Below are 16,669 nucleotides of genomic sequence, written 5' to 3'. Positions count from 1 at the left end.
AACAATGCACATTAACATAATTAACAAGCTGTTCCTCTGGCTGTACATTACTATTAACATGAATGTAAACCCACCAGACAGCACCATCCTCCCCCCCCCTTCCCTTCTGTAATGACCAGTGCCGATTCCTACAATTTTTTTTAAATTCATATTTTATGAAAAAAATTTGCTCATAGATGGATCACTGTGAAATACTTCTACCAAGATTAAATGTACTCACTAATGCCTTTTAACACTTAACAGTAGCTTCCAGTGCCTACAAACCTATTATTTCAGTAATTGCCAGAGCATGCAAATTATCTGAAACAAAGGAAAGCACAATGGCCATAAAATACTGTTCTATCCAAGGCACTTCAACATCAACACAAGCTAATATTTAGCAACCAAATCAACACAGTGAACATTTATGTTAATTCATTAAGCTGGAAAAGGCTGTAAGCAAAGGGGTTGGGGTGACTTGTTTTTATGTTTTCACTCCAGAAGATACACAAGTTTTCATTGCAACTAAAACCCCACTGAAAAAAAAAAGCATGAAAGAAAAAAAGATAAACATTTAAGATAAATGAAAATGTGTAACTTACAAATTTAAATACTGGCCTGATGCATGTGGCTTTCTTTTTATAGCAAGTGCTGCCTTCTTAGATATGAATAGAAAAATACGCACCAATATTCATCAGGAATAATAAGCAAGCTACTGTAGATCAACTTGCCCCTTCCTACATGGCAAAGAAGCAAAGCCTCTTGTCCTTTACTGACTGGTATCAGCCTCTTTGGGAGGAGACTGTTCTGTCAGCAAAGGCCAAGATCTCCAAAGGCCTGTGGCAGTTGCAGGTCCTTCTCAGGCTGCAGCTTCACCATGCAATAACACCCGCCAGTCTGCCAGCAATTGTTCCCAGTGATCTAGAATGATTTAAGTATTTTACAGCTGCACATCCTTTCTTAAGTGAATATTTTGACTTGACAGGGTCAAAGCGGTTATGTATGTGCAATAATACCAGGAGATCTAAGGGAATGATAAGCCTCCAGCAAAAGGAGAGGTGAAAAATCGCTGTGCAATGGTCTTTCATCTATATTGCAGTCAGCAGAGGACATTGCATTAACCACAGCCTAACCCCAGACATCACAAACATCTCAGGGGAAGAAACCCTTTCCTTGAGGGTTTGAGAGCCTTCCTGCATGAAGAGCTGGTGCTTTGAGTGCCTGACTTTTTCTGATTACAAGAATTCTGTCAAATGTGCACTGGTCCGTGGAGCTGCTTCACAGAAGCAGGAAGGACCAACTGGGACCTGACACAGCTTCAAGTTCAATTATCACTTCAACAACACTTCACTTGGAAATCCATGATCTTGGTATTTTTCCAGTTCCCAAAAGCTCCGCAAATGCTATGCGCATTTCTATGTGCACAGAACCAGAGCGGATCAGAGGAGAGTTGCAGAAAAATCCTTCCTCATCCTTCTTCTTGCTGTTAGATTACCTGATTTCCAGAAAATCAACTGGAATGATCTTTTTCAATTCTATGCTGAAGTCTTGCTACGGCTTCCAGTGATATAACTTGCTCTGAATTCTTCCACCAACTTCAGTGGAAGGAGGGCTATATCCTGAAGAGTTTCCAGAAAACTGAAACAAGAGCTTTAGTGAAATAATGCAAGGAAGCATACTCCCTCCTACACCTAATCACACTTTATTCTCAAGCTATGGTGATCCACAGCCATTCTTGATTACACACAATGGAAACATCAAAGAAACCTGGTGGGACAATTTTAGATATTTGAGACAGCTTACCAAAAAAAAAAAACACAAACAAACAAAAAAACCAAAACCACTACAGCAGATAAAACAGTATCTAGTTTATTACATATAGAAAGAGATTTCCAGAATTTACAAACACCCACATTTTCATTCCAGGGAAAGAGTCAATCTGAAAAGTTCACCCTTTTTTGTTTTCATTTTGTTTTCTATTGGTTGGTGTTTTTTTTCTTTACAATATATACAGTGGAAGACTTTGATTTCTTTTTTCTGATTTTTTTTTTTGACCTGTGCAATTGATGAATTCAAGTTGACACTTGTAAATACCATATACAGTAATGTTTGTCTTCATTGTAGTTAATACAGACTATTATTTTACAAGGAGTACAAAATTATTTTTCTTTTGGAAAGAACTCAGCTCAACATCAGGGTTATCTTACAACTGACAGTATCAGTAAATATGACTGTACAATCAAGGCCCGGGGACCAATGACTCATATTATATTATTTTCTGAATTACAATCTTAAAACAAGAATAGTACCGCACTCTATTCTTAGAAGCCTTGTTTTAAGCAGGTTTCCCACTCTGTTTACAACAGAATATAGTATACCTCAGTTCCACATCAAAAATGATGTGCTGTAGGAAAAGTTACATTTTAATTAAAAAAGTACATGTATAAATCAAAACCTATGTTAAATATTTAATACTTTTCAACCAACATTAAGTTTTGTATGTAATAATTTACAATGATGATTTGTCATACAGGTTTTCAGCAGCAAATGAAGTTGTGTAAATGTGCTAGTAAAATACCCATTCTCACCATGATGTAGTGGTGGGCACATCAGTTCATTGTGGCCAGCTAAGTCCTTATGGTAGAGGATGAAGTAAGAGAGATTCATTGTCCAGGTGTCACAGTGCTTCTGCTTGGCACAACACAGGATGTGCAGCTCAGTCAACTAACTCCTGAGGTTTGTGTAAAGTAAACAAACTGAACTGGATGCATCGTACCCATTTACAGAGGAAGAGGAGGAGGAGGAGGTGAGGTCCTAGTTGTGGTAGCATGAAACATTTATAGTCTTGATACCCATGAGTTAAAAGAACGATTTGCTGAGGTTGTATAGGTCATCTTTCTGAAATTGAAAGAGAAAGAAAATTAGCATCGTGGGCACTTTAAAAGCTTTTCTGTAATTATTTCCCTCCCTTTCCTCCTTTACTTTTTTTTTTTCCTTTAGAGTTATCATCCAAACTGAAAATCTTAGCACCTTGAAAAATTATGGCATACACAGTCGAGCTGTACTCGAGCATCTGAATCCCAAAAGCATTTAAAACAGATGTTGGCAATAAAATTCAAAGCAGTCAGAAATACATTTAGAACTTGTAAGAGATTCACCTAAGCAGAAACAATTTAAGTGTCCGTACTGATTAACTCTGACAAGCTTCTACGACAAGAGAAAGAAAAGCTCAAACCCATAGCCTGCTGTTGGCTTTTCTATCCACTACATTCATTAGATACTGTGTAGGGCTTCCTGGCCACCTGCAAATGCCACAGCTTGCATGAGAAGGATGACCAAGGAATGGAGCATTCCCATTCCCTATTGACATATAATTTATAAAAAAAACACCCCGTATCCAGAATTGTACCCTGTTAATGTCCATACATTTAACTACATTCTGCTTCTCTCTCAGAACAGACAGGGTGAATAGCAAGGTCCTGCAACCCTAATAATGTACAGCACAGGTTTACTGCGGAATAAATGGCAGAAGCTGCCTTGGACCCTCTCTCACCAGTTCTCATCTGTCAGCTCCAGCCTCCCTAATTCAGAACACAGTCCAACTACCCATGTCAGCAAGTCCTCTCAACTCTGCTTCTCAGTTGATTTTATACACACAGGTCACCAGTACAACAGTTCTGATCACCAGTGACACAGTGCACGGTGGCACACTCTAAGTGCCTGTCTACCTTGTGTCCTGCTGACAATCCCACAGCAGATGCTTTGGGCCCAGCAGAGAGTGGTTTCCCTGCTGGAGGATGCAGGGTTGAGGTCACACACAGAAGCACCACTGGGTGCCTCCCGCTGCACCCAAGACCCTGTGCAATAGCTGACCACTGCCCACCTTCACAATACACACCTCCAGCCAGCAACCAGCAGTGCCAGCACGCAATCCCCAAGCCACCGCAGATTACAGCCCTGTCCTCCTCTCTTCACACCACAGTCGCATGCAGCCATACCCTCTGGAGACTGAAAAATGCACCAATAAAATGAATACTATTTTTGTTTTAACTGAGGTTAGAGGACTGCCATTGTTTACATTTCAGGAGTTTTGTCTAAAATCTGATGAAGTAAGACTTAGATTTTACATAAAAGTGTGTCTATTTCTATATTTGATATTAACTACGCTCCTGAAAATATAGGTAAACAGTGCATTTTCCTCAGTACAAATAAGGCCTCCCATAGACATGTTGGAGTAAGAAAAACTGAAAAGACCTCCTGTCCTATATTCTTTAATTGCCCAAGAAACAGAATTTACTTTGTGTGGTCCTTCAAGCGAAAGGAAAGCCTATCCCTGCAAATGATGTGTGGTATGCTGTGAAAACTCCCTGGAGAATTATCCCACAGATCTCTTATTTACTTTCAACTTTCTTCTGTGCTCACATTGCGATCTAGTGGAATGTTCCTACCCAAATATCTATATACAGCTTCACATAGCTTTGCATCTTTCAACTACTCTGGACCTAAAATTAGCCAGTAATGCCATACTTTATTAATAAAGATGAGCAACAAAGGAGAAATGGCTTCATTTAAATGGAGGTGCATAGTGTGTGTGATTTGCATGATGCACATCCGAGGCGGGTGTTTCGCACCCAGCTCCTGTCCAGCATGGCCAGAGGAACAGTTGAGTGCCCACCAGCAGGGCCCCACAGCCCAACCTGCCTTGCATGTACAGAGCAAGCTAAAGGAAAGCAAGTAACAGCTTTTCTATTACTATATATTATTCTGCTATGAGATTTTAAGTACATAAATCATAATTTTCCTTATCAGAGCCAAGTTTTACACCTCTTCACTAGTATTCAGGTCATCTAAACTTAAATATATTATGTATTGAATGAAATGGCCCATCCAATCAATTTCTCACCAGTTCAACCAATATGGCCAAGTCATCACAGCTGCTACTAGCAGGCATTCATTCCTGGATTCAGAAGTCAGAAGAGCAAACAAAGAGAGTAACAAGTCTATCTGAAAAACAAAACACTTCTTGAAGAATTCACTAAGAAAATAATACTGAGGAAACCCACAGTTACTGAAATCCAGACACTCAGATATTGAAGACCTGCACAGGTGTAATAAGAGTGAAACATCCAAGGCTGAACTATCCAAGAGTTTGAGACTTGGGATAAAGAGCCAGAAGCATCCAGGACACCAACTGGTACAGGCTGCATTTCATACAAACTTCAGTTGCATGTATGACAGGACGAGGGCATGGAGCAGTTTCAAGATCATAACAGCACCTCCAGGATCTTCAGCAGTACAACATGGAAATCTACCTATCACTCCTTGATCAAAATGTACCAGTAGCTTTTGTTTTCTTCTAATTATGTGATGGAAAAATAATTTTGACTTTGCTACAGACCATCTGAAATTATTGACTGCAACTACTTGTTTTCAAATCCTCAATTCCCCTGACAAATCTCTTTCCACAAAACAAAAAATGTCTGAGAACGACAAACTGTGCTACTACTACAGGACAGCAGTGCCTGTTCTGTCTGAATGCACAAGGATGCCTAGAAAACAGCTATTCTGAGAGCAAAGCTGCTCCTCCAAGGCCACTGGAAATACAGTCAACCTATAAGACCTTCAATCCAGGGAACTCTTGTTTGTGCATAACTTGCAGCCAAAAGCCCCACCCTCAACTTCATTGTACAAATGAAGTTTTCTGGACTTAGAAGAATATTTCTAAGTTTTCTGACACAACAATCTGAATCTCCTCTCTCCCCAGTGAACTATTTCAGTATGTTCCAAGGCGGAAGCACCTTATTTGGAATTGAAGTCATGGGCTGGATACCTCATTGTTTCTTATCAACAGCCATCAGCATTTCCTTAACAACATATAAAAACAGTGCAGAAGACAAGTGTTTAATAGACAGTGCTAGGACTACAGCGAGCTGAGGTAAGGATCATTAAAACTACTGACATCACTGTTGGCAACCAGAGAAAAGGGAAAACCTGGGTTTAATCTATTTCCCATTCACCATAAGTTTCAGCTGGAGTCCCCAGTAATGCAATTTGTGGTTGGCTTTACGGAAAAAAATTAGTGATGCAAGGAAAATGTACTGAAACAAACAAGCATCTTTAAAAGTTACTACAAGATACCTTTGACAAGTAGTCTCTGCTCAACATCTGTTACAACACACATGCAGATAACACTCACGTAATGTTCCAGCTGTCAATGCTTTCTTCTCAAATCTATTAGTTCGGGCTGGATACAACAAAGCTAGCTGTTGATCCCATTACAGCTGAAGTCCCATTCTTAAATCCAGTAACTAAAAATAAGTCGATACTTCATTTTATTTCCATTATCAGGGAGTTGGTGAAAATTTGAACTCACTGAGAGCAGAGTATCCTGAAGTTAACAGAATTTTCATACATGAAATAGATGTGTTGTTAAGGTATATTTAAAGTGTAATCCTTACAATCCATTTTCTTTGAAAAGTAACCAAGGAGGAACAAATACATCAAAAGAAATGAAAGTGAAAACTCAAATGATCTTCAGCAAAAGACTTTCCAGTAGCCAGTTTAAACTTCTATTTACTATTAAAGGCCAGTAATGCATCTCATCCCTAAAACACCAATAGAAATGCCCTTCCAAGGGTCATTTCATTTCAAAACAAGTGAAACACGGCAGAGTTACTGCTGAAGCTCCATGACCGTTTTAGCAAATAAATGCAACTATTTTGTCACTGATTAATATGCCAAATGTGGCTCCCGAATGTCAGACCTACTTATCACACTACCATACTCTCCAGTGTTGAGCTGGACATCTGTTTAGGAAACAAATCCACAGGTAACAGAGCCAGGTCAATGGAAAGATGACTCCCAGCTGAAGAAAACACTGATTTTTCCAGATCTACTGAAAGAGGATCATTTCCCAACTCTCCCATCAACCTTGCTAAACAAAACATATGCTCCTAAACTGTACCTCCACCAGCATCTCATTTGAAACAGTGAACAACAAGGATTGGTTGAAGACCATCTGTCAAAGTTACTAGTTATAAATAAAAGGTTTTAAAAGTAAACACATTTGTTGTTTACTTAGGATCATGTGAAGTATCCTATTTGTGTAGATTAAACGGTGATTGACTCCATAATTAACACACCCACCCAGTAAAAACTAAAAAGCTCAGGAACAAAAGCTCAAAATAAAAAGATAGCCATTATGAAAATACAGCAGCAGACGTGCAGAATTTCACAAACTCAGGTCTGCAGGCAGCCCAGGCACCCTTTGTCTGGGCAGGTACCACTTAGAAATCTGACACAAAGTAAACATGTTAAGTAGTCCTGAAAAGCTCATTTACAGGTCTTGTCTTGGTGACATCTGCATCTTAATGATAATGAAGTGGTGCACACCTACTTAAAACCTGAATTAATCCACTTTTTTGTGTTCATACTGATGATCATAAATAGCGCCTGTTTCCGATTTTCTTGGCATTACTGACGTGTGCACAGATACGGGAAGTATCGCATCCAGATGAATAAAGAACATCAACCAAAATTTAAACTAGCTCAAATAGCTTCTTTTCAGAGAGATGCACGCACATTGTACAGTTTTTCCAATCTCACATGGACTGTTGAAAGAGTAAAGGAATGCAAAAAGACACAATGGTTGCCCTAGTATGTTAATCGCAGCCTGAACACTAACAAAAGGAATTCAAAATAGAACTAAACAAAGTAATTACAACATTGCTATTTAACTTGACAGGCTATAATCTACATTAAATAAGCCCAGATAAGGTTTTCTTCATTGTACCCCAAAATGCCTATTTCAGCTTTCTGGTGAATGTCATTAAGTGGGGAATTACCGACAATTTGGTTTCATCAAGTCCTTCCCTATCTGGCCAAGTAACTAGATTTGGTGTTTTCATCCCTTTTTTCTTCATTTAGGTTATCATCCATTGACAGAGGAACCTAAGGACCAGTAATAGATGGTATGGTCTTTTTGCTGAGAATTCAGACAAAATCACTCTCTTCATGCACAGAATTGAAAAAAACAGTCATCCTCACCACATAGGACGCTTTATTTCTCCCCATAAAGAGAAGGCGGGGAGGAAAAAACTCAAACAACTAAGAGACTTTTAAAACGAGATGATGAGCAGAACCAGGTTCTTGCATTTAAGAACCCATTTCCTGCAGTGTAAGTACAATAGGAAAACACAAGCTAAACCATACACATTCTTTCGATAAACTTCTGCCCAGCAAAGTATTCGTATGTTTGATGTCAACTTCACAGCGTGTCAACCTGATTTAAGCTCACTCAAGACAAAACTAAACCCATCACTGAGGTCAGCAAGAAAGGCTGCTGATGCAGACAGGAAGCCAAGCATTGCCTGCCCCAAGCACCTGGCATATGAACTAAAGGTTGAGTCCAGCTTACATTAAGAGAAATTCCCTTTGTTTCAGGACTGAAAATAATGATGTTACCATGAAGGCAGGGAATGTAGCATCTCACAGGATCAATATTCCAAGTTCGTCCCAACTCTTCTCATAATGTTTCTCCAAAAGTCTTCACAGCACTGTTTGTGTTTGATGACCCTCAGAGAAAACCACTGCTGGCCTAGGGTTTTCTCCTACTGCAATAATGGGAAGGGATACCTAAACCTAGATGTGTAATATGTAGGTAATAGCTTCAGCCTTCTTAGGACAACATTTCTTCCTTTTTTTGTTTTTTTTTTAAGATTTAAAGAAACCTACAAATTCAATGACCAGGGTCATTCATGATTTTGGAATTCATACTCTTTAGTTCACTGGGCTTTTAAGAGTCTAACCCTGAAGAATTTGGGTCATTGAAGCTTCCCTTGATGACCCGATAACCCATTCCCAGTTCAAAAAAGCCATAGTGAAGTGCACTTTGTATGCCTGTATCCTTAAAAGAGGAAAACATTGCTCAGCGTTTAACTTTATCAAACATAACCCTCTATCGACCATATTAATAAGGGGAATCCAGAAACACATTTCATTATGCAATTTGTTTCTCAAATGAGTCTTCTTTGCACTTTTTTTTTAATTACTTTTATTGTAGTTTGGAATTCAATAAAAATCACCAGCACTGGGAATCATTATAACTGCTCTCCCTATGGAGAAGCAGAGAACCTCTGTGCCTTTAGATGCAATTGCACACCCTCAGCTTGTTAGCAATTTAAACATACACAATTAAATTTGACCAAACTTGAGTGCAATGAAGCTGTGCTCATATTATATCAACTAAATTACATCAGCAGTGGAGCTCAACAACACATAACACCCAGTCTAGCTACCACATAATGAGAACAGATCTCAGCTGCTGAATTTTCATTTTCATTATCCTTCTGTGAATTTGTATTTCAAATGTCTTTCTGGCATTGTGGTCTGGTTCCCCATTCCTGCACCCAGATGTTGCCACTTTCATCTGTGTTTTTCTGACCCGACTTTGTAATGCTCATTTTCTGCCAGATTTACTTTTCCCCAACAACACATTAAAAATTCTACATAAATAGCCTCAACTACCTTGAAACTACTCTCATGATACATGCTAAACTGTGAGAATTCCACCTTAAAGCAATGATTCACACCACTTGGCTTAGCTGAAGCCATTTTCCTCCCAATGGACAAGTAAGGGGAAAGAGTAGAACAGAAAGAAGAAAAATGACATTTAAAAGGAAGACATACAGAAGTCTCACAGGGGAATAACCTGGCCAGCTGACCTTCCCTTTGAATTTTTGCCAGTGCAAATTAAGTAGCTAGTCTGCAGCACTTCTGGCAGCAGCATGGAAAGGAAGTTCTGCAGTGATTTTGGATGAAACACTTCCTCAATCCCCAACAACAGTGCATTAAATATCAAAAACGGATAATAAAGAGGTGCTGGAAAACACATTCTGAAAAACATGCCAAGAAAACAGGAGGGGATAAGAACAAATGAAATGCCATAAAGCTAACAAATTTTAACATTAAGTTTTGAAAGCCAAGGTAGAAACAAAGCATCCATTACTTTGACACTGTTTGCTATGCTTTAATACAAAACCGGTACCATACTCCAGAAATAACACTAGAAAACACAAGTAGTGCTTGAATAAAGTAAAATGAGAAGGCCTTTGACAAAAGGCTAAAAGCAACAGTGAAGTTTGTTACACCTCAAAGCTGGAGTAGAAAACAACTATTTATCCACAGATTTAGCTTTTCACCAAGATACCACCATCAGTCTGACATGAAACGGATTACGTTAACTGCTTTGACCCATTGTTTTCTCCTCTGTAGACCAGAAGATAACAAATTTTATAAGTCTACAACATCTGACATAAATTTGTTTCAGTAAGAAAGTACTTTCATGTGCATCCACATAGATTCACAATTTATTTCTACTTTCTAGTAGTACACACTCATTTGACCTGACCTTTTTACCTTCTCTCTCTCTGCCCTAAACAGCAAAACTTCTCTAGGTGGAGCCATATGGCATTTTGCTCTTCCCAGCACTTCAAATCTGATGTTCAGAATCCTTTGACACTTAAAACAGGTAACTGAAATCCAAAGCATCAGCCATGCTCAAAAGCTTTTGCAACAATAAAGTGCTGTGACTGGGGTATACAACCTACAGGCACGTGGACAAGCACACAACTGGATGCAGGAAGACCTGAAATCTAATTCTGCTTCTTGGTTTGATTTGCTCTATGGTTTTACTCAAGTTACTCTGTCTTGGGCTCATGTAAAACAGATAAAACATGTACCCCATCTATTTTCTACATGAAATATTCTTGTGAAGAGGGGGAAGTCATGATGTCTCAAACACACACAGTCACTGTAACATCCAGGGAATTGGGTTTGTGCCTTAATCTTCCTGTATCTTAGTGTCTTGACTGTGAGATGAAAACTGCTACCTGACAGAAGAGTTCAGACTGTGCCAGGGGCCAGACAACAGGGTGATGAGTGTCTTCATAGTACCCACATGACAACAGATGCCTGGCAGCATCTGGACAAGGTGCTATAAATAAAACATTGGGCCAGCTATATATTGATGACAATAGAAAGAATTTTAAAAAGAATTGAAAAAAGAAAAAAAATTATTCATTCCCTGAAGACTGCTTACAAGCTGAAGAATAATATTTCACGACTGTATATACTGCCAAGCATTATTCCATATTAAAAGAGCTTTATAAAAATAACTAAACTCCACATGCAAATACAGTAGTTGAATAAAGAAACAAAATTCCAACATAAGAAAATAAGCCTTTACTGGTAGAGCAAGGGCTCTACTCTACCTTTCTACTCCCACTGATTTAGCAATCAAGATACTCTAGACTGCAATGGGATTAACCTCAAAAACAAACCTGAGCAATTTAACAAGCTCTGAGGTAGCTCATGGCTAAACTATTCATCGTACCATCTAAACACTGAAATACTTGTTTGTATATAGCTTAGGTTTTCAAAACAATTGTCATCCAATTTATTTCCAGAAAACATAGTAATAAGAAAATAGCAAATATAAGGTGATGAAAGGGCACAAAGGAAATGTCAGTAAAGCTACCTCAAGTTCAAAGTATATGGACAGAGGAAGCAGCACCTGACAAGCTCTCATGGAGAGGGAGCCCTGCTTGGATACACCTGTGAGATAAGTCCAAATTATAAAGACCAATCAGACAAACCAAGCCTTCTACTGCTGTTTTTTTTGAAGTTTCATTCAGTGAAATCCTAATAGCCTGAATGACTACCAATATTATATTTTAGAGTTAGTAACTGCTTAAATGGAGTAATCTTCACTTATTCAACTGCCATGATTTCAAATTAGAAACTAATCAACAGTCACATTTATTATCTGATATAATTTTAACACCCATTTAGCATTATGAAACTGTGTAATTACACAAGCACAAGTCAAAGTAGAGAAAAGTTTTTCTCATCTCAGAATTTGCAGTCAGACTTTTTAATTCAATATTTCTTACTTAAATTCTTTTAAAAAACATTCCATATGGAAATTTTTGTCATATAATGGAAGTTGTTCATGACAGTATCAGTAAGAATCTCACTAGATGATAGATACCGTATTATTGTGACACATAAATCTTCCATCAGTTGTCAAATCTAGTATTAAGGATAACCCTTTAGAAGCTATTAGGTTAAGTCAATTAAAAACTAAAAGCATATCGTAATACAGATTAAAGGGTTAGCATGCACACAAAAGGATCTGTACATGATATCACATCTCATTAAGATGTTTTGGTTAATCAGTGACTGAAAACATCCACTACACATTAACTGTGAAAAAATATGTAACAATTCAGCCTTATTATACCGTATGACTGTACTATATAATGTCATAAAATAGAAGGTTCTCCATGTTCTCATAACCTACAACACAAACTTGTACCACTGGCCACCCAGTTGTCTTAACCAAGAGAGGAATTTTTAATTATCTTGGACTGCTGATAGTCTCAGTGATTACAAAAGTAATTGATGCTACATTTAAACCTCTCCCCCAAATAAATTATATTAATAATACTCCAGTATCAATTTAATCCAAAATATTTCTCAAAACACACATTACACACAAGGTCTCTAACACAAAACAGCTTAATATTACACTAGTTAAGCACCAATAACAGTTTTAGAATTGCTTCAGCAAGACAGTATCTGACAAGTATTTATTGAAACTGCTAGTCTTACTGACTATAGTACTGCTCAAATTAGTGTTGCTGATGGAGCACAGTTTCCTTGATGTCCAAAACTAGGCATACTTTTGCAGTTCAAAACCTAAAATGTGCTAGAAGGAGAAGCAAGCAGGACTAGGAAAAAGGATTAACTTTGGCATACAGAAGTAAAGGTCCTCAAGACAAAATACTGTGACGGACATCACCATGTGCCTCCTTTCACTGTCAAGTCTAACAACTATGTAACCCACTACTGGTCTATGCTCCAGCTCAGGCATGCAACAGAAAAACCGTTGACTACAATACCCTAAAAATAACTATTCTAGGCACATAAATACTTTTCTTTCAGAGTGACTGTTCTGCCAGCCACGTGCCCAGGCGTCCAAAGTGGCCAGTAGCATCCTGTCTGGTATCAGAAATCAGCAGGACTAGGAAATTGATTGCCACCCCTGTAATTGGCACTAGTGAGGCTGCATCTCAAATACTGTGCTCAGTTCTGCATCCCTCATTACAAGAAAGATAGTGAGTTGCCAGAGTGTGTCCAAAGAAGGGTAACAAAGCTGGTGAAGGGTCTGGAGCGGCTGAGGGAACTGGGGTTGTTTAGCCTGGAGAGAAGGAGGCTCAGGGAAGACCTTGCTGCTGTTTCGAACCACCTGAAAGGATGTTGTAGTGAGGAGGGTGTCAGTCTCTTTTCTCAGGTAACAAGTGATAAGACAAGAGGAAACAGCCTCAAATTGCATCAGGGAAGGTTCAGAACAGGTATTAGGTAAAAATTCTTCACAGAAAAGGTTGTCAAGCATTGGACCAGGCTGCCCAGGATAATGGTTAAGTTACCATCCCTGGAGGTATTCAAAAGACATGTAGATGTGGTGCTTTGGGATAACATCTAGTGGTGGAGTAGGCAGTGTTAGGTTAACAGTTGGACTTGATCTTTAGAGTCTTTTCCAACCTAAACAAGTCTGTGATTCAGTGGATTGCCCAACTGGCAACTAAACACAAGCCAGTCAAGGGGCAAAGATGTTCATCTGCTGCAAAGCAGAAATACAGTCAGCACAAAACTCAAAGACAATGAAATGACAGGAGAGGAAAGGAAGGTATGGACAGCACAAGTAACACAGTCACCAAGAAGACAAAATACTTGTGCCATACTTAAGAAACCTTCTCTTGTTTGGGTTTCTTTGGTCTGATCTCCTGAAGAAATGGAGCTTATGTAATTGGTAGAACAGAGCAGACCTTCTGTACAGGATATAAAATTCAGCTGAACTTTGGCAAAGGCAAAGTTTCAGATATATCAAAATGCTGTACATTTTGTAAAAATCAAAGGATGAAAAAAGGATTTCTTTCTGGAAGCACAGTTTTAACCCATGTGTTCCACAAAGGGCAGAGAGCAGGCTGGTCAGCACCCACCCACCATCCCCCTGTACCCATCTCAACAGCCCCACTGCTGTCTAGCAGATACTGCAGAGGGAAGGGGCACAGAGTGTACTGCAGGCACGAAAGGGCCAGTTGATATATGTAAAACAAATCTATAGGAAACAGGGCTTCATTATTTCCACTGTTCACAGATCATCTGTTTGAGTAAGCAGTTTTGCTTGGAGCAGAGTTTTGCCAGTACTGTTATGTTATTCAAAGAATGTATTAAGTTCTTAAATATTACATGAGATTTAATGGATTGTGTATCACATGTGGGAGGTCAAACAAGGAGGGGTAATGTTTCATTCAGCCTTACAGATATAACTTAAAAAACAGACGCCTGCATTATACTTCAGGAAGCAAGTGCAGATCGAACATATGCCTGAGATGGGGAAAGGCATGAGGGAAAGGCATGAGAAGCAGAGGGAAATTAAAATAAATTAAAATAAAATAAAGTGGGTTTAACAGCGCAATTTTCAATAATGTTCTCATCACTCTGATCTTTGTTATAAAAGAAACCCAAACTACAGGTAGACTGTGACCAAGCAGCTATCCCATTGATGATACCAAAGTATCATCAGTACCAAGTTACTTCCAAAGCCAATGCTCCACAGTAAGGAAGTTTTACAGCACAGTCCCTTTTAAAACTTTTTCTGCTTTCAGAAGCTGCATTTGTATGAACCTCTCCCTGTATTCTTCCCTTATGCAACAGAATATTGCATTTGGTTTTTAAGTTCTTGTATATGTTTGGAAAATCCTTGCAGCTCCAGTGGTAAGGACTCTGAATGTCCTTACTACAGTACGGAAAACATAAAGAATGTCAAAAAGTATCTTGACTTCTACTTTATGTCTATATCTTCATCTCAGAGCCAAAAATACTCTAATTTTCAGTCCAGTTGAATTAAATTAAGGCTTTAATTAAGATAAAGCTTTAAAGCTGGTATTGTTATAAAACTTCCATTTTCATAGCTTTTGGGAAAAAATCAAAACAAAACATACACAGCACAGCAACCAAAGATATCTCAGTCTGTATTATTTGCTCCATCTGTTTTCAAGTAACAACAGATTATTCATACTATTAAAAAGGTTTTTTTTGCAGGTATATTTATCATTTAAAATAACATATGGAGCAAAAGAAAACAATTTTGCAAATACGTTGTTTTACTGAAAATATACATATCTTGCAGTTTAGAATTTTATCAGAAGGTATACTGCTTATCACACTCTTCTGCAATGAGTTTTCCAGTTACCACATGCATTGTACAAAATGGAAGAGTAACAGCACTGCCTGTAAGTATGCATGCATACAAAATGGAGCTATAGGCTATAGTAGGATGAAAAACAAAATTTCAATTGTATTATTGAAAAAAAACCTAAAAACCTCCAAAATCAGGACAGCTCCCTGCCTCAGTGTAAAAACAAAAACAGAAACCCACCCCCCAAACTTCCATACTGTCAGACACAATATATGATTCCCAGTTCAGATTCTGAGGACTCTTAGAAATAAGAATCATCTTAGAAGGAGGAGAAGGGAAAAACAAAGAATGCTTATTTTCTGCATGTAAATACATCCTATATTGGTAATGATTGTTTTCTATTACATTTTCTCCAGTTTCAATTGCATACTCATGTCTCTTAAAAAACATTCCTTTCAACTTTTCAAACTTACATAATTTCTAGTTACCAACTATGCATAACACTTAATGCAATGTCTAATTTTAATTAAAGAATCATGACAATTGGAAGCCAGAGTTTCTGCAGCGTCTGCAGGCATCTTGCTCTGCAGGGACAATATGATGAAGTACAAGCACAGGAACCATTTCTTTCTGTAAGCCAGAGCCCTGGTAGTTCAGCAAGGTAAAACAACCTTTCAAATTTTCCATTGCCTGTGATTCTCTTCTAGCTAAAAATCCTAGTTGCTAGCAAAAGATACACAAGGGTCTATGGAAGCACATACAGTGGGAGCCACAGCTTTTAGAAATGCTAACTGAAAGTGTAGCAAGTTCTACTGCAAATGCAACTTAGCGCTTCTCAGTTACTTGGAGTATTGACATAAGAGAGCATGGCTTTCAAACCAATCCAATACCTGAAATGTAGGTATTACTTCCTTCCAAACTTCAAGGTCAGTTCGAAATCTGCAGAACATCAGAGCTATCCAAAGTATTGTTTGCAAGAGATGAAAAAGAAGTAACGTTCTCTCTCATCTCATTGAGATGGTTAAATTCTTTCAGCTAAAGCCTTCACATGAATTTTGACTGGAAGGGACTGGTAACAAGCATGGGCAATTTCAGCCCTGAGCACTAAAAGCTGTCAAAAATACGAACAAATTAGATGTTCTGCTATTTTACCATGCAAACTATAGACAATACAGACATTCATGTGATTTTTAAAGCGACAATCTTCTTGTAATATGCATTTGCAAAAGAATAAGAAACATAGCTAAAATACCCTAAACTTCCTTGTAAGGGACAATGTATGATTATTTTAAAGCTAGCTCATCTCAGACAATCAGATTTTTGTTAGCACAGTCTTTGCATAACTGTAAATACAGAGCTTCAGAAAAAAAAAAAAAGCCACAAACCCCCCTCTTTTGCTACTATTTTTGTTTGTCAAGTGTCTTC

The 16,669-nt window shown here is 38.3% G+C and overlaps 1 protein-coding gene across 1 annotated transcript in view; it reads right to left on the bottom strand.

Moving 5' to 3' along the window:
• Positions 1-1,832: 1,832 nt before the first annotated feature.
• IRS1 (insulin receptor substrate 1) overlaps positions 1,833-16,669 on the bottom strand; it is a 53,825-nt gene continuing 38,988 nt past the window's right edge. Inside the window, exon 2 of the mRNA XM_061452997.1 lies at positions 1,833-2,877. The gene's annotated coding sequence lies outside the window, so the exon portion shown is untranslated. The remainder of the gene's footprint in view (positions 2,878-16,669) is intronic.

The sequence above is a fragment of the Pezoporus flaviventris genome, unplaced genomic scaffold (genome assembly GCF_033815535.1).
Source record: "Pezoporus flaviventris isolate CSIRO_AGI_PZ_B2104156 unplaced genomic scaffold, CSIRO_AGI_Pfla_v1 ptg000013l, whole genome shotgun sequence".
NCBI classification, from domain to species: Eukaryota; Metazoa; Chordata; class Aves; order Psittaciformes; family Psittacidae; genus Pezoporus; species Pezoporus flaviventris.
The sequence above is the reverse complement of the archived record's forward strand: the minus strand, read 5'-3'. Positions and strand labels throughout refer to the sequence as shown.